This window comes from Suricata suricatta, chromosome 1, assembly GCF_006229205.1.
Source record: "Suricata suricatta isolate VVHF042 chromosome 1, meerkat_22Aug2017_6uvM2_HiC, whole genome shotgun sequence".
NCBI classification, from domain to species: domain Eukaryota; kingdom Metazoa; phylum Chordata; class Mammalia; order Carnivora; family Herpestidae; genus Suricata; species Suricata suricatta.
The window spans coordinates 127,526,366-127,550,798 of record NC_043700.1 but is presented as its reverse complement, the minus strand read 5'-3'; the positions used below and the strand labels follow the sequence as shown (position 1 = coordinate 127,550,798).

Here is a 24,433-nt window from a genome sequence, read left to right as displayed (position 1 = left end):
AATACAAATTATTATCTGGTGCAGTATGACTAGGGAGCATAAGTTCTATTTGTTTAGTCACAGCAATAAAATAAGTCCTGGAACTATTCCATAGTTTTTTATCTTTCCCCCAAATAGTTTTTCTCAAACTTTCCTGAATCTACTTATCCCTCCTTCCTTCCCCTTTGGTCACACATTTGAGCTTGCCACTTCTAATCTCCTGTAGATTAAGAAATATTCAGGTAAATATTGTATGTTAAGTAATATTTACTAAAGCTCTTAGTGAGTGATCAGGAACATAATATAGGCTTTCAGGCTACAATAGACCCTTTTCTGTTTATTTTTTTAAATTCAGGTGATGATCTTGTGATCTCCAAGGAAGGTGAGAATAAGACATTTCTCTTACTTAACCCTACTGAGAAGATATCAGTATTCACCCATAACACTCAGTTTAAGAGGGTTCCTATCCATGTGTTTTGAATGAATAACCCAAAACACTAGTATTTGAATTTACAGGCCTGAGAGAAAACTGAAATTCTACTCTTCCAAACATATTTTAATTGATAATTTTGGATTACCTCCTATGTTCTATGATTTTCCCCAGACCAATTAACAACTCCATTTAGAAAAGAATGGATGGAGTAAACTCATTTCAGAGCTGTAGTGTGAGATGTATTCAGAAGCTCAATGCTCTTGATCCAGGAAATGAAAGAAGCACTTTGTCAGGGATGCTGGCTTCCCACGCCTTCCCTCTGCTGAGCAGGTAAATGGAAATAGCCAGAATATAGCTGGCAGAACAGAAACACCACTGGACAGGTCTCTCTTTGTGAGTAATGAAGCACTATTCCTTCTAAATGTCCGGGTTCTCCAAACAGAGCAAATGCTTTTGGGGTTTCATTTTTTTCCTCACATACTGGTTTCTCACCTTAGAAAGAAACTTCTCTCTCTGTCTCTCTCTGTGTATATAAATACCTACGCGTTTCGAGATAGTGATTATAAGCAAAGTAAAGGAGGAAGATGTGGCCTGCAGTGGATCCAGGAATGACTAACTACCAGTAGCAGAAATCCCAAAAGTTCAAAATAGTAACAGCCCAGACTCATTATTTGTTCTCATTAACAAGGGATTAGTGGGAACAAATGGCAGTAATACTAAATCAATTTCAAAGTCATCCTGGCTTTGTGAATTCTACCATCACAAAGGATTGATTCTAAGAAACACATTGCTTTTTTCTACAATTTCTTTTTGTCCTTGGGTACAAATATTTGAGTCCTCTGTTTACCCAAATATTAAAGTTAATTTCAAAATGAAGTGTCAACTTGTTTTTGGTATTAGCTTTTCTAAAAGAGAATTATTGAATATTCTTTCTTTCTTACACAGCAACATTCATGTTAACTGGTACTGAATGCTATGAAATTCAGTGATTACTTAGAATTCCTCATTTAATTAATTTCATGTGGTATTTCTAAGTGTTTGGCATTTAATTTATTAGTCTCATATATTTGTTCTGGGATATTTTGTCATTAACATATTTAGAAACTTGGTTCTGCTTTGCTTTCATGTGATCAGTTGTGGTCTTTGAGGCCCAGAACAGTCACAGGCTGGATTGAAAACCTGAATTTAGACACTGCATCTCACCGTCAACTGAACACACAGCTTGAGCCTTATGTGCTCCTCAATATGACTGATAAGGAAGAGAATGAATACATGTGATATTTTCAATTTTTATCAGTTATTAATAATATCTGCTGCTTGGTTGTTTAAAAATATATATTATCAACTATGAACCTTTACTTTGATGATAGCATTATTTTACTGCTACATTTTGGTATTCCTATAGATTTTATTTTAGGAGAGTGACCTTATCTATCCAAGTTTTTAAACCATTCAGTTAAGTCGCTGTGGATTTTTTCTTTCGTATCCATCAATATTTCTTGTTCAGAGTAATGCAAATGAGTTGAGAGAGAGGGAAGAGAGGGAGGAGGGAAAAGGGGAGGTGGGAAAGGGGAAAAGGCATAGTAGTGTGTGCTTTTTGAAATAAAGGAAAAATACTTGAGCACAAAATGAACGTGTATAGGGAAGAAAAAGTCAAATGAAAAGTAAATATGATTTCAACTGTATTAGGAGATGGAAATAAAGTTTTATATTTTTCATAAAATGATAATAAAAATTCCCATGAAAAAAATTTAAAGACATGCTATGTATTTCAAGTAATGATTTTTAAAGTGTTCAGGCTACTTGGATTCCCAGTCATGTAATAAACTAATAACAGAATTTCAAAAGCCATCATTTTAGGAAAAAAAATAATCTTAGGTTTTCAAGTGATTGTGATTCTGTTTCTTGACACAAAATCCAAAAGAATCAAATGCTATATACCTAGCCTCTCACACACTACTGTCCCCAGGCTGGTGGCTGGTGTTAGCAATAAGAGCAGAGACCTAGCAGGGATAAACACAGAGGAAATGGGGCTTAGGAGGTACACAGAATATTTTCTATCATAGGTGGAAACGTTCTTGGGGGACTGTCAAAACTTAACCTGAAGCCAGTCTCTGGGAATCTATGACTCCCTTAGAAAATAGGAAAATGTCTAGATTGTCACTTCAAAACCTGTTAGTCACCAAAAACTTTGCATTTGTTATTAAGATCTCTCAAAAATAATGATTTCACTCTGCCACGTTGACATTGTTTACTCCTTATTGGCCTCTGACTCTGTCCTTCCTTCTCATTGCTCACCTCAGTTCTCCAGCTTTGCCAAATTCCCAGCAGTCTGACATGCCCAGCATGATCTCAGGTTGGCCCTGGTTATCCTGTGTGACTCTGTGGTTGTTTTACCCATCCCTCACTTCCCCACCATCTAACTTTTGGGCCCAGGACTCCTGAACTTTGAACCTTGTATTGTTCCGAATGGCCTCTCTCCCTAGGATGAAAGGACTCTTAGTTCCCTGGGAGAAAATGAGTATTTAGCTTTGGTCCTTCCCTCCTGGTCTTCCCTATGAAGGGTCATCAGCTAAATCCTACTTCCATTTGTGTGCTGTCATTGTTTGGTCACACTACTCGCTATGGTTTGCATTGACTTTTTAGGCCTCATCTATTTCATGGAGTGTCACAAGAACTGTATACCGCTTTCGGTCACTCTTAGTCTCTAATACACTCATGCATGATTCAACCAGCCAAAAAATGGCTAAAGAGCCAATTATGTACTCATAATTGTGATAGGCGTTTGGGCAGACATTACCAGACAAATATGTCAGTGTTGTTGGCTTTAAGGAGCTTATTTTATTCAGTATCATTGAGATAAAAAGTTAAATTTGCGGGAATGGACTGGCCCTTTTACACTTGATCTTAGCCAAAAGGCCGAGAAGTGATTGGACTGGCCCTTTTAAACAAAACACACACTGCTCTGCTCTAGCACATTAGTGAGAAAAACTCCTAGGAGGAGAAGTCCTGACAGAGGAGATAACAATTCAATCAGACTCTGACATTTTCCTGACTTCGTTTTCTTAGTTGTTTTCTTGCATATTATCTCTGCTACTTTATTCTGTATCATGCCCCCACCTCTCCCAAGCCAATTGTACTGCAAAAATTCCTTCTCATATTCACTTGAGCATAGTAGATGCTTTTTCATATTCAAAACATATTATTAAATAGTAGGTAAAATAAGATGTTAATAAACAACAATCCTCATATCATACTGCATGTTTTCCTGCTAGTGGTGGTGTTTATGATAAAAGGAGAGACCAAGGACTTTGGCAGAACAAGTACATGTCAAGGGGGTTGCAAGTCATGGTTCAAGGGCAAGTCTTTCCTTTGCTCTTATGGGATCCAGCAGAAAAGTAATCTTCCAATTTTAAGAATACTAGCAAAAGGGAAAAAGACACAATCCATGCTAAAACTTTCACATCCTAGAGCAACATTTACCATTCAGCTTTCTTTGGTTTGGAACAATATGCAGCTTTACTAGTCTCTCCTTCTCACTCCCTACCTGCCTATTGGCCACGGAGACCATCTTGTTTTCCAGCATTCTGGAACCCATTAATGTGAACAACACTCTCCACTGAAGTACGGACAGCAATGGATAAAATGAAGCCTTTTCTTATTTTCGCCTTCTACGCATGTCTTAGATGCAAAGGGAAGTTCATTTCAAATTTCTCTTCAGGTTTTGCCTACTTTACAACTGATTTAACTGAAATAATACTTTACCACCTTCTAGATTAGGTTTTCAGTCCTGCTTTTCCAAATAACTTTAAATAAAATATTTTTCACCAAATCTAGAGTTAACCACAAATATGCAGTTTAAAGCATTAATGTCTGTTTTTTTTTTTGAAGTTTGCATATGCAGACAGTGATGATGGAATACTGTGACAGGTAGTCTAGCCTTCATTGAAAGACCTTTTATTGGCTATTTGCAAGATCAGTGGCTACCAGACCATATTCCCTTGTAGGCTTCAAGGTCTTTGCTTCTATTCTGATCAGGAAATCTCTCTGTCATAATGGTCTTCTACTCTCAAGGACTCAATCTTCAGCAATTGTTTCTGGGCTCACACTGAGAATTTCAGAGTAAAGGTGAGAGGGTCAGCTGTCCCTTTCTGAGAGCATTTTCCCTATGGTAGAGGGTGAGCATCTGTTTTTCTGCCTATTAGTTCTTCACTCCTACAATGTCCAAGGCCCCTTGGCTGTTGACCCTTTCTTGATCCTTTGACTACATCTATCTAGATGCCCAGTCAACTTGTAAAGATATTGTTTGCATGGACTTTGAGCCTCTTGCCACTTTCTGGTTTTGGATATTTGCCTACTTGAATTGGACTCACCTGCTGCCTACCTTTCTTGTTCACATGAAGATTGCTTCTTGGTCTTGAAGTCCTAATCTGCTGCCACTGATCAGTATAAAGAAAAAGCTGATTTTCAGATGATTAAATGTCAGAATTGCCTGTAGTTATTATGTCCTTTCTTAGAGTATCCTTGTAAAGTCCAGCCTCTCCCTTGTGGTTATAGCTATGTTGCTTAGTTTTCTCTATAGTGCTTTTTTGGATTCATCATGTGAATTTCAGTCTTTATATACCTTTTCAAAAATCTTGAAATGAGATGTGCTTGATTTGGGTTTGAGAAGACTGATTACCATTTAAGAACGCCTTACTGATCAGATCATTATTGGAATGAGGAATGGCACATAGGAGGTTTCTTTTGAAAGTAGAAATAGAAATGAGGTATAGGATGCTTGGTGTCCATGGAAGCCAAACCCTTATTTGTGGAATGTTGTGAAGTTAATATCTGTTTTTAAATTAGGTTTTGTGGAGCTGGAAAAAAACATGGACTAGAAGAAAAATAACTGGGCATTAGACCGACTTAGGTTTTCAGCTCAGGACTGTTCACTTACTCTCTAGGTAAGACATGTCACTTAACATTTCTGAATATTTATTTCTTCCAGACTCCATATAGTAGGTTAAAGAATCAAGTGAGACAATATATACAAAGAGTCTAGCATAAACTCTTAGACCAAAATAGGTCTTTAATAAATATTACTAACCCATATCCTGTCATAATCAAACCCTTCATTTTTACACGGCTGCTACTTTTCACACAAATTCGATCACGTCAATTTCTTTCTTGGACCTTTCAGTATCTTAGCATCAAGTGAGAACTCTTAGAATGGAGACAAAACAGCATGACCACAGTATATCCCATTAAGGTACCTAGAACATAATGGTGTGCATGTTCTGGAGGCCATTCCCTCATACAGGTGGTCATTCTTTCTGCTGGATGGATAGACAGTGATGGACTATCAAAGGGAGAAACTAGCATAGCTCTTCTGAGTGTACAATATACATTGTTTATTGGGGGTAGAAATTAATCATCTGTGGCCTCAGTTCCCATGAAATTCCTGGATGGAAGTAGTGGACATGGTCACTGGGGTGCATGTGTAGAGAGGTTAGGAGAATGATTTTGCCGAGTCTGTGTATCTCTATGTCTCATTCTCTTGTCTCACTCTCACTCTCTTACTATGTCTCTATCACCTGCTCTATTTCTCCATGTTGGGAAATTCTTTCTAGAATAAAGTTAAGAAGCTGTCTCTAAATCATAATGCATCTCCCCAGGTCTATTGCCCATTTACATGAGTCTTACTTAACATTACCCTGAGCCGTACATTTGAACCTATTTTTTGGTTGTACTGTTTTCATTGTTTTCCATTTTTCTCATTGTTTACCATCATCCCTTGCCTGAGGCAAATGAATTCATAAATTGAAGGCACAAGGGAGAAAGGGATACTGGAAATAAAAATACATTGGTTAATATTTCAAAGATAATATCTCATTATATAAGTGTAGTTCACACAGAAATGTTCTAGGATCTATGTACCATGTGAACATACTTATATGAGAAAATGTATTTACAATTTCAGTCAAAGTTACTAGGAACATATTACCTGCTGCTGTAAGTGTGTGGGCCTAGGGTAGATTGCTTCCTGTCATCTCATTCACATGGCTACTAAGTAGCTGAGGTCAGGAGTCTTTCAGCTCTGTGCTAGCAGATGAGGATCCAGAACAAGCTGAGGCAACATAAACCTTCAGGCCACTTCTCCAACTCAGGCTTGTTTCTTGCCTTGTTTTCCTGCTCTCTCTTGTGCTTACCCTTTTCTTTGTAATCACTAGTAGCCTTTTATGTCAGCAAGGATTTCTCTTCTCCCCTGGGGACTATGATGAAACAGAGTCTCTGTAATTTTGGTTCTTATCCTCTGTCTCTGAAGCTAGTAAATAGACTTTTGTTGTTTTTGCTGTTTTTAGCAAAATGGGGACTCAGTAAAGGAAAATCACTTTTTCAGATCTGGTTCTGATTCTTTCACTATTTGCTCTCAGGGAAGAACTTGTGCTCTAATCCTACATTAGTGGGACCCACGTCTGAATTTAGACAGTTGTGCTGGGAATTATATTCTATCCTGATGCTCCTACCAGGATTTAGGCACATAACAGGCTGAATGTAATTTACACAGCCTGTTTAGGAGAGAGGTAAGTCAGTTTGTATAAGAAAAGTTGGGACCCCTCTGGGACAGACTCAAGAAGAGGAGATGGGGCGGGGTGGGTCTCTGAGAGATGGAACTGCCAATCCATTTCCTTTTTATTCTCAGCAATCTTTCCTTAGCTCTGTAGCCTACCCTGGGTTATTTTTGGACTAGTGTGTAAAACAGAGATGAGTGGTAGAAAAAGATAAAAAAGGAAAGTAGAGGAATTCCAAGGATAGGATGGGAAATCCAGTCAGCCATTTGTCAAGACAGCCATTGAAATTAGAAAGTTGTGCATAAGTTAGCTGTATATATATTAGGAACTACCTAATTGGAAGGTTGGAGAGCATCATGTTTTCTTGGGTCAGATATAACTGATACCTGACTCAATTTGTCAGCTTTCCAAAGAATGTCTTCCTGACTTGTGTCCTTGTATTATTTGTCTTCTCCAGCCTTTGCCACAAATATTATATGTACTGGCCACCTTGGTTCTATAATGCTATATTTTGGAGACTCATGAAGGTCAAGGTCTCAGAGAGCATTTGGGGAATGAATGAAATGGGTGCTTTTTATAGGTTAATGTAGCAGAGACTTGATGAAAGATATCTAAGGCTGAATGGTAGGAATAAGAAGAACCCCCAATTGTTAAATATGTTCCTCGTGTCAGGCACTGTGGCTTTCAGTTCACATGCAGTAATTCACTTTGTGTTCAAAACAGTTCTATGGAATCCCATCATAACACTATTAGCTCCCAGCTGGAGAGGACACACCTAGGAGATAAATGTGGAGACAGGTTGACCTCTAAGAAAGAATGGTATACAGAATTACCATTAACAAGGACCAAAAAAAGCAGAATCTGTTATTATATATGTAATGTAGGAGGTCAGCCAGCAAGTGAGAAATAGACTATTGAAGCATCTGGTACAAAAGACTAACAAAAATAAGATATCCAGGGAAAATCCATGTGAGCTTATTGTTCAAAGTTTCTAAGCAGTCATTTAGCACTGGTGATAGTGGCCCAGTATATTATTCCAGCTTCTTTGCCCCACCCTTTATAATTCCATTGGTGAAACACCTATTTAGATTCAGGTATGTGTGATTTTCTAGATCTTATGAAATCAAAATATTAACAGTAATCCAGGTTGCATTGTACATTGAACTATGAGTTTTGAATCCTTCATTTTTAAAGGACTCTCATTATCTCCAAAGGATCTTAAATGATTGACAGTTTCATGAGTATATTGTAAAATGTTTGAACCTTTCTACTTATAATACACAAATATTGATATAAACATTGTTCATGTCAGGTCCTGGGATATGAAAGCAGCAGTCAGGCAGGAGGGCAGTTGAAATCCTCTTAGAACACAAATATATTGAAGGTTGCTAATAAAAGACAAATTGATAATAGGAATTAGTCAATTTTAATACTGTAATTTATTCAGTGTCACTACAGCAATTAAGGAAAAGAAAGACAAAATAATAAAAATAAAAACAATTTTAAAAAGAAAGAGAGAGAAAAAGGTTTAAATCTCTAAATTCTACTTTGAAAGATCCAAGATTAAGATAAGGTTGTAGCATAGCTTGTTTATTAACATTGTTAAAAATAATGATCAAATTAATTAAAATTGAACTATAATGGTACCATCTAAAAAGGCTCATGACAGTCATTTTAATGAGTTTCTTTGAAGGTAGCAATAATAATTAAGCTATTTTGAAACCAGCTCAGTGTTTTTATTTGGAATCTTTTGTGCGCTATTCTCCCATGTCCCATTGGTAAAACTGTAGTAGCAGGATGTACAGACTGTGGACTCTAGAAATAGTTGTGGCCCTGACTGCTCTGTGGTGAACTGTGCGTGTGCTATCTGAGAAGAGTCGTTACGATCGATGTGTGTTATCCCTCTTGACGTGACTCTTCCACCTTCAGAGAGCACTGGTAACACTAAAGGAGAGGGAAGAATCTAAGGCAAAAATCCCCAGTCTTTTCCTAAATATTTGGAACTCTTTTCATGTCAAAATATTTAAAAGTCTCTTCACACATACATCCTTGTTTAGTAACCTATTGATTAATCAAATGTATAATGAAGTTTTATGATTTCAGCAGAAATTTGCATTTTACAGTCACAACTTCTGCAGACCTAAGGGAACTATCCATGAATTCTTGTTTGAATCCATGATTTGTTAGGTCTCAAAGAGAGCTGCTGTATTTTGTTCTTCCCTTTCCTTCTTCGAGAATTGGGCTGTTGGTATTAGAAATCTGGAAAAAGATAGGTCCCCATGTTTTGTCAACTTCTTGATAAGTAAGCCTGAACAGGAAGCTGGGGAAAAAAGAGAGTGAATTACCATGGTGGAAATATCAACACATCTGACACCTACTTGCTCTTTGCATGAGGATGTTTTTTTTTTTTTTTAGAATTTACTATAAATTTCTACTCTATGTATATGGTTTTGTAATTGGAACAAAATAAAATTAAAGGAAGAATGAAGCTGGCTATTTATTTTTTGCCCCTGATTCTGTGAATATTGAGACTTTATGTCCTAAATAACTAAAGGCTGTTTATATAGTAAGTAAATTTTCACTTAACTGGGCTCAGGAGTGACCAATGATGCTAGTAAACATCGCTCAATGTAGATAATTTATTCATCCTCTTATTACAGTCTTTTATGTAAATAATTTATTTTTTTATATTGAAGCCTCATGGTTGCTCAAAAACCACACAAAATTCTGATAAATATCCATTGGTGGACTTATTAAGGCTCATTAGTAGCCTGATAAGGAGTGTTACATAAATTTGTCATGGTGTTGTAGGTTGTTATAAAACTTTATGTTCATGGACTATTAGTGTACATTTGAGCACAATGTGTTTCACTCTGCATAGGACTATTTTCGTAGGTGATCTCTGCATCTATTAAATAAAAACTGCAATCATAAGGTCACTAATCCTAACTCAATAAAATGCAGATTTTTTACTATTAATGGCTTTGTTCATATATATATATTACAATTTTTTTCCAGAAACATAAGCAGTAATTACAAACTCCACATGGGTATAACATGAGTCAATTAACAACATTCACATAAGGAGTTGAATTTTTGGCCTATTGGATATTATATTTAGAAGTCATTTGGCTTACAAAATAATCTCAATATGATAATATATTAAAAGAAGCTGCATGTAGACAGGGCTAAATTTAGACAAGCATTTTAGTTCTAAAGTTGACATTTTTCATTAATAAAATTAAATAACAATATTGCTTTCATCTTATTTTCATTGAAATATTTTTGTTGTTGTTTCAGTCTTTCCCAGGGTAGTTTTTAATCCAGAAAATATTTCAGTATTTATAAACTGATTTTCAGAAGATTTGATACTATCACTAAATTTGTCATGTATTTATAAATAGTGTTTTTTCTATTATTATACAGTTCAAAACCAGAAATTCTGTGCAATGCATGCTAAGAAAAACTCACGTGGTATGTACCTGGACAATTGTCACATTATATTGGTTAATTGTCTTCCGGTCTATAAAGCAATGCATTAAGAATTTAAACAATAAATGAAAAAAAATATAAAATATGTCAAAATGTCTTTACAGATTAATTAAAGTCAAGGCTAGCTTCTGCCTAAAGTAATAATATAACATTACCATATGAAGAGTTAAGTCTTTTGTTTGTCTGTGAAGGTAATGGCAGTAACTTTCAGAAGTTAGATATGAGCCGAGAATAAACTTCTGTACTGTTGCATTATTTCTCCATTACCTTAGAGGAAAAAAGACAGATTTACTCTAAACCTTTTAAATTGGCTCATTTTCAGTGGTTGACTAGAAGTTTCATGAAGGCACAGATCACATCTGAATTGACTTTGCATTTTGCACAGGTCTTGCATTTGGGAGGTGTCAAACATTTGTGGTCTGTGTAAAGGATCCATGCACGTACATAGTGAGTTACTTCCTCAAATTTGCCCATTTCTCCCCATATTCTTCCCATATTTCTTTCCCAATTTTTCCTTAAAAATTACCAAAATTGGGCTTAACTACATTGTACTTCTAATTTCTTGTATAGTGCTATAGTATCCATAGCAGTTTACAAGGTAAATTTTACATTAATAATGAATGTTTAGGTACTAGTTAACATCTAGGTTTAGTCTTTCAGATCTGAGTCTCCACCTAGTAGGATCAATGGAAGTCCCCATCCCCACTGAGCCTCTTGCCTACCTCTCACAGGGTATGGGCATCTTATGTCTTCTCCTTGGAGTTTATTGATATATTCCCGCCACATATCTCTGTGCTAGTGTCTGCTCTTTTACCTGATGGCTTTAGTCTGCCCCAGGGTTGGGTATGGAAGGCACAGCTGAGTTTGATCTTGCTCTACCTGCCCATTGCTTCTACATATCTTGAGCAGCCACTGCTCCTGACTGAGACAGGAGATGGTTTCTCTAAGTTGATCTTAAAACTATTTTATTGGGCTCCCTAAAGGGTGATCACGTTCTCTGTCTTGTTTGTTTTGAGATCCCCTTTCTTGACGAATTTGGGATCCTTTCTCCCAAGTTGGATTCAAAGGACCTTTGACAGGAATTAAGTGATTTCCCCCTGAAAAGCATTCTTCTTTCTTAAAAATGCGTGAGTATCTTGGGCTGAGTTTTTGGGACTTCAATTTACATCTCCTGGGATGATCTCCACTAGAGTTTAGCAGTTTCTTTTACTGGTCTCTCCATTCAGGAATAAAGTACTCCAGGCAGCGTCTTTCCCTGAGGTCATCCAGGACAGACTGAGAAAGCCCAGCACTCAGGAACTCCACCTTTGTTCTCCTCAGCCTTGACCCCAGCTTAGACCAGCATACTCCCAGACTAATCTCTCTACTCTTGCAGAGTAAGGATTCACAAGCTTTCTTGCTACTGTTTTTAAACTTCGAAGAAATGGAGACATTGGAGACAAGAAAACAGATGGAGAGGATAACTTTGTGGTCTTATTTTTTTGTCTGCTTAATAGCCCACATCTTTTTCAAATGTTTTTAATTTTAATTCCAGTATAGTTAACGTTCAGTGTTATATTAGTTTCAGGGGTATAAAATAGTGATTCAGTAATTCTGTATGTTACTCAGTCATGATATGTTTACTCTTTAATGTCCTTCTCCCATTTCACCCATCCCCCACCCACCTTCCCTCTAGTAACCATCAGTTTGTTCCCTATAATTAAGAATCTGCTTCTTTGTCTTTTTTTCTTTCTTCAGTTGTTTCCTGAAATTTCACATATGAGTGAAATTATATGGTATTCCTCTGATGTATCTATTTCACTTAGTATTATGCTCTCTAGCTCCATCCATGTTGTTGCAAATGGCAAGATTTCATTCTTTTTTATGGCTGAATAATATTCCATTATATATATATATTAGACACACACCATATCTTCTTTATCCATTTATCTATCAATGGACTCTTGGCTGCTTTCATATTTTGGCAGTTATAAATAATGCTGCAATAAACATAGGGGTGCATATATTCTTTCAATATAGTGTTTTTGTTAATAGCCCATATCTTGAACTGCCATTTGGTCATTGTCTTCCTGGAATATTCTCCTAGTTTGTTATATATACACATGGCACTGCCATTAGACATACATAAAGGATGTATTGACAATTTAACTTCTATCTGCCTGTGTATAAGGCATAGGGAACTATTTTTAAACTTATACATAAGTTAGGTAGCCATAAGCAAACAATTCTTGGGAGCAGAATGGTTTTATTTCAATGGTAGTATTTAATGTTCCACAAAACACAAACTTAATGAGAAGATTTTGACATGAGAATGAGCTTCCAATCTATAAAAAGGTATGTGTATTGAGAGTAAGCCCATTTTGCTATTACTTAAGTACTCAAATGGAATTAGATTTTTAAATATTTTAAGTTTCATCCCAGTTTTATATTAGGAGTTGAGTCTACAAGTAGAAAGTTGCATGTCTGGAAGAATATTTTACTTTATGGATGTGCACATGTGATACAAATGGGCATGGTGTGAGTGTGTGTGCACATGCGTGTGCATGGACACCTGTACTCATGGGTGAGTGGAGAAAGGAGATTTGGTGGGCAGAGATGTGAATGACAGGAAAATGCAGGCTATTTTAGAGAAATTGAGTCAGCAAGCACAAGGAAACTCTAAAATAGTAAGTGAGAGATATAAAAATGGTCACTAAAAGTATAATGAAGAGATTTTTCTGGGAGCTGACTGGGCAGGGAGAAAATGCATATCTTGGAAGAGAGAGTTTAGTTCTTTAATAGAATCCAGTAGACTATTGAGTCTAGGTCTAAATAGTATTTTTAAAAAAACATTTTAATTGGAAATTGAGGTTTGAATTTATGGCACAGGCAAGAAGAACCTTACTTTGGTTAGTAATGTGATTTAAACTTATGTATGATAAGTGCATACAGAGCAGTGAAGAATCACTTAGACATATTAAGATGTTAACAATACTTATCTATGAATGGTGATATCATGGCAATTTTTAATTTCTACTTTTTATGCTTCTTTGTGGCTACTAGCTTTATGAGTTAACATATATTAATTTTGTAATTAGGCAAAAAACCAGCAAACATTATTTTGAAAGTCAGTTTAATCAATTTAATGATGAGTGTTTTTTTTCTGTTGTTTTCGTTGTTGTTTTGGGTACAATCTAATCTGGCAGTCTAAGGGATGATGGAGTATGACACAGGCTACCACCAAAACATGCCAATTAAATAAGAGTATAGTGATGGTTGATACTATGCTCCACTCAGGATCTAAAGAGGCATATAACATGCATCACTTTCAAAGGCCTTGTCTTATAGCAGGGTCTGCGATGGAATTATAAAGGCAGGAAGGACTCTGATGCCAGAGTACCCCTTCTCTTCCGTAATCTCCTTTATTACCTTTCTCATGGGGATTTATTTGGATTCCTTTGGTCCCACTATTTTTAATAGTAGTGATACATCTCCTTTCCCTGAATCATGTGATCCATAATTTTGGGGACGGTAGGCATGAAACTCCTTCAGTCTCTTCCAACCTCATTTAGCTAAGACAAAACTGGACTTTCTCACAAAGGAAATTCCACAAGGAAATAAAAAGAAAAACCAAAACCAGACATTTTGAAATCGGTGTGTTTTAAAGCACAGCCTTCTATCTTAATACTGAAATCAGATCTTGGCATATTTTAGTACCCACACAAATTCTGCATTGTTGGTGAGAGCCTGAAGGAAATGTTAGGATTTTGGCAGTTGTTGACTATTCAGTTTTGTTACTATGTTTTTTGCCCTCTTAGGAATGTATTTTTCCCCAAAACAAAACATAATTAAAGAGTCCCAGTATCTGATATTAATGGCCAAGTGAATAACATGAAAATACATTACTCTATGCTAAGGTCTTCAAAGAGTCTGGCAGGGAATCTAGTGGAAAACTGAAATGTTAAGTAGTAAAGTGTACTAAAACATGTTTTTAATCCATATGTGTTTTATGTTATAACTGGAAATTTGTACCTCTTGACTCACTTCACCTATTTCATATCTCCCCGCCCCTCCCCATATGTTTAATAGTACCTTTGACTCAGGTACTCGAAACATTGGACAAAGTGATTGTGCAAACTCTTGTTGAGATTCCTTTAACCCAATTCCAATCAAAGTGGCCTGACAGAAACAGTGTCCAGGGGACTCTCTCTGTGTATGATCCTCTGTCCTTCACTCTGACAATACTGATACGCAAACTTGTCCAGGTATAGTGAGACCATTATCTTCTTTCTCTCCTCTTCCTTTTTCTCCTCTTCCTGGAGCATTTTTAGGTCCCTGAAATCCCCCCGCCCCTGGAGGTATTGCCCTTCTCCCTTATAATCTGAGGTCCCTAAAACCATGCCTGCCTTTTGTTTTTAAATGTTTATTCATTTTTGAGAGAGAGAGAGAGATCATGAGTGGGAGAACGGCAGAGAGAGAGAGGGAGACACAGAATCAGAAGGAGGTTCCAGACTCTGAGCTGTCAGCACAGAGCCCGACATGGGGCTCGACCCCACAAGCTGTGAGTTCATGACCTGAGCCGAAGTCGGACGCCCAACAGACTGAGCCACCCAGGCCTGCCTTTTATACTGACTTTCATTTACCCTTCTGCTGAGGAATCATAAATCCTTCTTCTGGCTGAGGAGTCTTTAGGAAAGTTAGCCTTTACCCTTGAAGCATTTGTGGGTTTTGTAGAGTTTATCTCAAGCATGCTTTTAACTCAGAATTGAGTTGACTGCTAAAATTCAACTGTAAGTGAAACCCTGGGCAAGTTCTCACTTGATGCTCTGGGAATCGAATGACAGACACCATCTTCCCTGGAGTCTGGATCAGTCACATCAGCAGGTTCTTTTAACTAGAGCCTTTTACATTGCTAAGAGTTTATTTCTCATTTAAAGTTCTACAATTTGTATAAGTGATATCTCCAAGTCCCAATTAATCCGCAACAAAGAGAGGAATAACAGTCTGAGTCCCCTGAACAACCAAGCATTTTCTAATTTGGGTTATACTGTCTAGTAACAAAGACCTTTGCTAAATCCCTAAGGGACTTCTAGAAAAGGAACACAGTGTTATTGTCTTTCTGTAGAGAAGTAAGAGGGGGAAAGAGTGGAGCTTTGGTAGATATACTTCCGCTGTGCTTAATCCTCAGGTGAAAATCTTCCTATCCTTCAGTTGTATTGGCTAGCTTACAATAATCACACACATCACACATGTCAACGAAGTGATATTAAATGGAAAGAATGGAGATAGAAGTCAGGAGGTGTGAAGGGCAACGTGTGGGTAAAGACTGTCCCAAGGCCTGTCTTAACCTTTGGGATTAGGGACTAACCAGGTAAGCACCCTGAGCTCAATTTTGTATTGTCTTGAGTCTAAATTGCTTGGGGTAATAGTTAGATCCTGAAAGAGGTTACAGACATGATAGTTTCCTTGTCTTTTTTAAATGTCACCATCTTGAATCATACTTATTGACACTTGTCTTCCTGAGGCTTTTGAGTCCATCAAGTGTGTGCAGATTTCATTTTGGTTAATTTAATTGTTTTCCAGCTTTCATCTAAAACTGCCCATTGGCATTTATCTGCCAGGGTGTAGCTAGAAGTCGTAAAGCCATATGGGTTGATAAATGTCATTTATTCCTACCAATTAGAAAATAAGCTACCTTGCTTCTGATTAGGACTTCCAAGCACATTTTAAAAAAAGGAAATGCCAAAAAGGAGCCCCCCTTTCCCTGCAGAACTTAATTTTACTCACTGAAGGTCTGCAAATTCTCTAGCCAGAAAAATCTTTTTCTTTTTTAAAGTGGGGCATCAGGATGGGATGGGGGCAGATTCCCAGGAAGAAAGAAAATAAAAGAGAAAGAGGAAAAAACAACAACCCTAAGTGTCTACATAGGCTTTTATTTTTGGTGTTTCTAAATTTGCACATGTGCTCTTCTTTATCACTGGAGATTCCTGATGAGAACAGTCTTATTTTATGTCTTAAGGAAACCTGATGATGATTTGTAAGCAATCTAAAGGACAGATCTTTATAAAGCTTTTTGAAATAATTGAGTTGGCATTCCAGGTAACCTATATTGTAAGATCTAGATTTGAAATAGGCAGGTTTTGGTGGTGGTGGAAAGAGAAGGGGTTGCATCAGCCAAAATTTTATGACTCCGTCCCTTCTTCCATACTGTGCAATTCTGAAAGCTCTTAAACCATGGTAAGGAAGTGATTATGCTTCGCCTTTCTCCAAGGATCTGAGAGCATCCATCTAAATATACATTTCTAGGAATGCAAGTTTAATCACTCAGGTAATTCTGATTGGAGAAATACCATTTTACAGAGAGAGAGCTGAGGGAAGCAGGTAAAACCTGTGTGTGGGATTTGGCCAAAAAATGCTGGGCTCCTGGAGGGCAGGAGACATGTATTTATCATCCTTCTCTGTACCCAGAGTCCCAGACCTGGTGACGGATACGTATCTATGATACATAAGAAATGAAATGAGTAATGCCAGCTGCGGAGGGACAGAGGCAGGGCGGGCTCTGTCTGGTGGTGGGGGAAGCGGCGCCCGCTGTGTCACTCAGCCTCCGAGATAACCTAGCGGTGAGACGCAGGGCCAGGGCACCGTTCCTGCCGCCTCCCCACTAGTGCGGCTCGAATCTTCTGAAGCTGCCAGTTGCCAAATGAAATCTGAAACCCTGGGCTGCGTCTGAGGGTTGGCCCCGCTCAGTTGTTCCAGCCTCTTGTACTGTATATTTACACATTCACACACAATCACTCTTTCTAACTTCTGGGACTCTTTGCGCAACTGCTAGGATTTCTCAAGTGCATGTGGCAACTGAGCCCAGCTCCGGGGGAAACCGGCGGGGCTCTGGAGGGTCTCCAAGGCCCGGGGAACTGTCAAGACTGCGGCGGGGACAGGAGAGGATCGAGGCGTGGGCAGTGGTGGGGGGAAACACCCACAACTTTCCACCCCAGCTGCAGCTCTTTCGGCCGCTGCGTATTTCCTCCGAAACCACAGCTGCTGAGCAACCAAGTGCATGGGGTACAACACGTTCCCTTGTTGTGGGAAGTAAAGTAGCTTTCCCTCCTCTCTTTTTTCTTTTCCTTTCCTTCGGCTTGTCCTGGAAGCCTTTCCCTCCGGAGTAGCCGCAGTCCCGCGTCCGTCGAGTGCTCCAAGCAGGGTAGGTGACGCTGCGCGGGGGTGTGCGCCCGGGCCACCGCGGGAGGCTGATATGGCTGAGGCGGCGCGTGGGGGCTGCGGCACAGCTGCCCGCGACAGGGAGGGGGCTGCTGGGGGCGAGCAGGGGTAGCGGAATCGGTGCCGGTGCAGGCTGTGCGTGTGCGTGTGCGTGCGTGTGTGTGTGTGTGTGTGTGTGTGCGCGCGCGCGCGCGCGGGCAGGCGCGCTTGTGTGTGTGTTGAGAAACAATGTTCTTATTTTTAAAAAGGAAGAAAAGGCGTAAATGGTAGTATGTATTTCTGGCCTTAAAAATAGATGGAATTAATAAAAATTGGGCAGTTCAGCTCCCTTACCATCCATCCTTCCTTCTCCCATCGCCCCTCCCCAACCCTCTTGTTTGTTTCCCCTGGGGTCTTATGAGAGTTTTCCTAGATAACAGGCATACAGAGGTACGTTTTAATAATGAACACTTTTATTGCAAACATAAAATGATAGGGAGTTTTTGATGAAATTTAAGCTACCCAAAAGAATCTAGATTTTTAAAAAAGTAACTTTCTGAAGATGTATCCATCCTCTCTTAAGTATATAATTTGTTGTCATTAAAAAATATTTTAGACTATATTTCTTTTGTAAGTTCCCATATAGAAGGGGAGATAATATTACTCTTGTAATTCTTAGAAACACTAGGTTTTCAGTAACAACTAGTAACAGGGAGCCCAGACTCCCTTGTAATTAAAATATGAGTTTAATGTTTATTTAATTCATTCAAATCAAAAGATAACCTCCAAATGATTTCTCTTTCCATCATAGCTTTTGTTATTACTCTTTTTTAAAAAAAATCTTAGCAAGACATCATCATTTGATCTCTTTCTAAAAGGAGGAAATAAATCATGCTGGGTATTTGAAATATAAAAGTTGTAAGGGGTTTGCATATCCATAAGTAAAACAATATGTGTTGCTGTGTCTACTAAGGAAGACAAATTAATTGAAATCTAGGGATATTTACAGTACAGTTAAAGGCTTTACTCAATTACTGAGAAGATGGACAGATCGATTAAATACAATCTGTCCCCTGATTCTAATTAGAATTCAAAACCAACCCTTAAGGGCAAGCATGGATGTTGATATTAAGCTGGGCATCATAAAACACAGGGAATTAATATATTAGAAAAAGCCAGAAAACAAGTATAAAGCCACATCAGACTTGTTAAGATCTCGCTCTCCCTTTCAAATTTCTTAATACTTCCTCTTCTCTGGGGACATTTCAACTTCTAAGAGAGCCCAATGATACAATTCCCCTTTTTGCCTTTCTTGAGTGCCTGACCTTCAGGTAGCAAGTCTAGAAATCTGTTCTTTAGATCCATTACTGACTTGTCAGAAAATTCACCTTAGACATCTTGGAGGACTGAGATATTGACAAAACTTTAAAATAAATAACATTCTCCTTCCACTCAGAGGAGAAATGTTCTTGGTGGAAGACCTTTAAGCGGGAATAAAGGATAAACTATGAGTTTTTCAGATCTGGAATTCAGTTTGAGGTATGTGTAAGGAATACACAATAGTGTGATAAAAGGAGGAAAAATCTGTAGTTTTTTCCCTACATCTGAAAGGCTGTTGAAACTCAGTCTGTCCTTGGCTTTCAACTGTACTATTTTGTTTTAGAACTTAATCGTAGGGATTTGGAACTGAGAGGTGGATGGTTTCTCAGTAATGTTCTTTTAGGCCATATTTACTGCTGAATTTGAACCATTTTTAAAATTAAACCCAATAATAAGTGAGGAAGAACTAAGTTCTCAAGAAAAACAAAATCACTGCAGAACAAAGAGCCTGTACCCTTCCAGACAAGAGTTTACATTTAAGCATAAAAGTGAGAAAGTGCTCTGGGCTTAAATCTCCAGTGAAATCCTTTTAGGTTTTGCTTGGTATAGTAGTGGCCAAAGCTCTGGGAGCTTTTACTGGTCATGGCTTTATTTACCGTGTGAGCTGGGACTCTCTAGGACGGAGAATAGGGGTTAAGGGAAAGGGCAGGAAGGGTAAAGAATGTGCAACAGGTGGTAATAAGTGGTTTGAGTCTGATGACTTTGCTGTCTTAGCCAAAGCCTAGTTAGTGTTTACCAACAGTGCCCTGAGTAGTTTTGTTGTGACCTACTGGCCCATTTAAGTGCATTTTCTTCCTGGCTCTATTAGTGGCCGGGTTGGTTTCATATGGCTAAAAGCAGACAGAGCTGCTGCAAAATCCAGACCATGCATTTTGTTTCTGTTTTCAGTGTTTGCAGTGCTGTAGGACCATCTTAGTTTCCTGTAGTTATTTTCCTGTGGTATTTTCAGGTGGGTGGTAAAGGGTTCTTTTCCTATGAGTTGAGCTTATCTAATGCTGATCACTTCTTTCTGCCAGATGTCAAGTTTTGGTAAAGGTGAGTGTTTTGGAAAAACAAGAGGGAGAAGGTGGCCAGAGCCTCAGCTTGGAGCCCAGTGGAAGGGATGGCCCCTAATGAGTCACACATGGGTATGGAGGCGGTTGATAATAACAAGAACCTGAGGCGTCCCTTCTACAATGGTCGTATTTTACTGAGAAACAAAGCCTGAGACGTTTAAAATCCAAAGATGCTGGTTTATTCTTTAATTCATGGATAAAGGATTAAGATTTCTCCCAGATGGAGAAAGGTATTTAAAAATAAAATTGTAAATAGTCAACTTAGACATGAAGTTAATGCGCTTCATGTGAAGAGTTGGAGCCTCAGATTGAGTCTTGAAATGGCGACCCATCTGTCTTCATTACTCAGACTCAAACTTTATAGGATTATGATGGTTTCAGCAGCTAAGTAAAAGCACATTTGGACGTGGGGAGATTGTTCTGATGAGATTCAAGGAATGTTCAGTTTTCAGAGGTTATTGTACACATATGTGCTTTAAAGCAGCATCTACATTGAACTGTGGCAATGATACAATTAACCTTTATACAGGGCAGATCTAAGTGTGTCAATGCCCTATTCTAAAACCTTTGATGGATCCCAGGATTCCAACAACCTGCAACATTCACTTTGAACTCTTTAGTACAGTGACTAAAAGCTTTTCAAAACCCTTCCGTTTTAGCTGAGTCTCCTTCCTGCACAAGGGCTCCTCGTTGTTCACACTTCTGATTTGTTTTTTATTTTTTATTTTTTGCTCAGGGATCTCCATCCTCCAGAAATTCCCTTTGCCTGGAAAGTCCCACTTGATTATTGGTGGTCCATTTCAACTGGAAGTTTCCTTTTGGAGAATTTATGCAATTCTATGTAGAAATAACTCATCATTTCATCTTGTCTGCTTTCATTGTGTTTTGAACATACTTTCAATAATATTTAAAATAATTTTTATTTTTGAAATATTACTACCAAGCAACTCTACTGTGTTCTTTTACAGGTATATTGGCGGTGGGGAGCCCACTTGTATCCTAGTGCCCAGCCTAATGTCTGAAACATATAGTAAATACATATTAATGTTTCCTTAATAAATGGACAAGCAAAGTTATGAATAAATAAAGTAACTCGTGGACTCCAATTTATGCAGATAATTCTTTCCCCAATGGTCCCATTTGAAAAATATCTATTTGGACTCAGAGTGTTCATTCTCCAAAAGTAACAATGCAACAAACAGAATTGACTTTCCAGACTAGTTCACACATGCTTATTTAATTCCTATGATAGACGAAATTTATGCTTTTGAAATTATAAAGCAAAACAAAACAAAAAACTACTGTGGAATTCCCTTTTTCTTTTGAAAATCACAAAGTATACTTGAGTTTGAGGATAATAGAAACAGTTCTAATAGATACACATTTTTCCAATTGTTTTTTATATTATACTATAAAACCTGTAATCTATCAAATCCCAGTGGGGAGTCCTGGATTTGGCTGTGAGGAGTAATAATAGGGTTAAGTTTAAAGATTCTGGTGCCTGTAGATGGGCAATAATTTTAATTAATCAAACAAAATAGAAATACTAATTTTGGCTATTTAATAATTATCTTGAGTGCTAGTGCTGGAAGGAAGTTGGATTTAATTAAAGGAGAATGTGGGGGTGGGTGGAGAGGAGGAAATTCAGAGGGGCATCTTTTTTCATGTTACTGATTTTTTATTCTATTAATTTGCTTTTCACCTCATTTGCACACTTAGGGAAATGCAATGTTTCCTTTTGAAAACATTTCTTATTCTACAGTTATTTTGCTGCCTGACACGTAAACGGGGGTTGCTATCCATTTAAGCCAAAATACAAACTGGCTTATTTCATTTTCAGAGCAGAGATACCTCTGTCACTTGCATACTTCTCCTGTTTAGCACAGGGATCGTTTTTCAATCAAGAATGCATAATGCTTGTGTTTTGGGCATCAATCAGCCAGGGATGTTAAGGTCAAGTTGTTCCTTATATAGTGTCTCTGGGAAGACTGGAAAGGCAAACATTGATATTTAAGAGTAGTAGTTTACTCAGTCTGCTAAACTTCCATGTTCTCTATGTCTATCACAGTGTATGCCCAGAGGCTTACCTGTCCGACTCACATTACACAGTGTAATGATGTCTTTTGGTGCTTTAATATAGTGCTTTAATATAGTGCTCTATTTCTTTTTACTGAGAGTCAACATAAAAGAAATAGACTGCATGGAAAGTATTTTGGCACTTTTTGTTATGTATTTCTATATTCTTTAGATAAAGATCTCCATAAATTAGTGTCTGCTTTTACTGCTTTAAAAAGTGTGCCTCTTCTGATTAACTAGTGTTTTGTTTGTTTGTTTGTTTGTTTGTTTGTTTTTGTTGTTAGGAAAAAAGAGACTAAGAAATCACCATGTTTCTCATTTTGGCCTGTCACCCAAAAAGCTCACCTAATGTAACAAGAAACTCAGAACAAAATCTGATGCTCAGTTGCACCCTGGTCAATCTTCTTATGACACAGTTTACATCCTTCTGGCCTTATGTACCTATCCTACCAATACCCTTTAACTAAGTTAACTTAAATCCATTATGGAAATAGATTGAATTACCTTCCTTTTGTATATACTTTCTTACTCATTTTAGACTGGTAGTTAAATATTTATAAATTTCTATTATATAACTTCAGTGTAGTAATTTGGAGCCAATAATTTCTCCAGCTTTTTTTTGTGGTTTCTAAAAACATTCTGTTTTATACTCTCTGATGAATAAAATAGACTTGTTCCAAATGTTACATTTCTTGAAAAACTTAGGAGTCATATGAACAATTTTGAAAAAAAAAATATATATATGTTTAAGACCAAACATGTGAATTCTTCTCAACACATGTATCACAACTATATAGAAGAGTGCCCTTACGGATATTTCTGAGAAGCAGAAGAGAAAAATTTCTTTTGCTACAATGAAATCTATCAGTAAATTGAGGCTTGTGCCCCATACCTAGAGGGCTTTTCTGCTTATCGATTGAGTTTTCAGAAAACAAAGTAATTTTTCAAATTTCTTGAGAGGTAAAAATAGCTCTCATTTTGTTCTGAAATTTTTTGCTCTCTTTGAATCTCAGATTCTCAAAATGGTAGTCACTATAATGAATTAAATATCTGCCAAGAACTAAACATTCCATGAGATGTTTTTACATATTTGACTTGTAATTCTAGAAGTAGTTAGAAGTAATTAGTAATTCCAGTGGTAATATTTGTTCTATCTAGTTCAGATAATAGTATTCCCATTGCATGAGAATGTTTAGTCTTGGAGAGATTAAGCAGCTCACCTAAAGTTGACACAGAAGCAGTAGAGTCAAGAACCAAAACCATATCTACCTAAGTCCAGATAGTCCGATATATTTATAATGGTACCTTCCTCTTAGTCCTTTTCTCTTCAGTTATTAATTTTAAAGTCATAAAAGTCTATGTGTTTTGTGAGTTTGACATACAGTGGCGACCCTGGCCTCAACCTGATCTCCACAAACTGGCCTTGGAAGTCTCTTATGACTCAGGTGACAGTATTCTTGTGCTGATGAGTGTGAGCTCCTGGGATGAGTTGCCACTAGCTTGCTTCTCCTGTGAGGAAGGATTCCAGAGACCTCAGACTAATAACTCAATCAATCTGTAGTGATGAGGCTGACCAGGCGTTATTTTCTGGTGAGAAGTAAATAGAAAAGGTATGAACCATTGGGCTTCAGTGATCTATCCCCATTACTTAATTCCCATGTATGGGATATTTGCCCCAGGAGCTCTATGAACAAATAGGTATAGGTGGAAGAATGAGAAGGTACAAGTGGTCCTTGGTCTGAAGACTGGAGACCCAATTTAGGAAAGCTGAAATATAGCAGGAATAGATAATGTTCGAGGTAGCAACTGAGAAGCGGAGAAAAGATGAGTTGTTAATGGTAGGACTCCCTGGTCACACATAGTGAGCAATAGGGGAAGTGATTTCCAAGTCAGTCTTTCTCAAAGAAGGACATTAACTACAGGAATTGCTGAATTGTATCTCACTCCTGTTTGTAAAAATACCCACAAAAGGGAATTCCCCATCTTTCTTGAGGGATCATCTTTGATTGCTTCATTGTGTTTTCCAAACAGTGGTTTAAAATTTTCACATATGAAGGAACTTCTAGCAAGAAAAGATGAGTCGAAGGAGTCAAAAGAATGTAATGTTATCTTGTTGCATTTAATTTCATAAATCTAGATTTTAGCTACATGAATGCCATCTTCATAGTTTCATTTTGGTTCTAGAATCCCATTGTAGTTTAACTTTTATACAAAATAGTGCAATGTTCATGATTTTATATAGAGGCATGATGGGGTAGACAGAAGGCCTCAGCATTCTCACAATTATG

The 24,433-nt window shown here is 37.6% G+C and overlaps 1 protein-coding gene across 1 annotated transcript in view; it reads left to right on the top strand.

Annotated features, from left to right (window-relative positions):
- The first annotated feature begins 17,403 nt into the window (after positions 1–17,403).
- Positions 17,404–24,433, top strand: part of ARHGAP24 (Rho GTPase activating protein 24) — a 484,571-nt gene continuing 477,541 nt past the window's right edge. The window contains exon 1 of the mRNA XM_029943691.1: positions 17,404–17,638. The gene's annotated coding sequence lies outside the window, so the exon portion shown is untranslated. The remainder of the gene's footprint in view (positions 17,639–24,433) is intronic.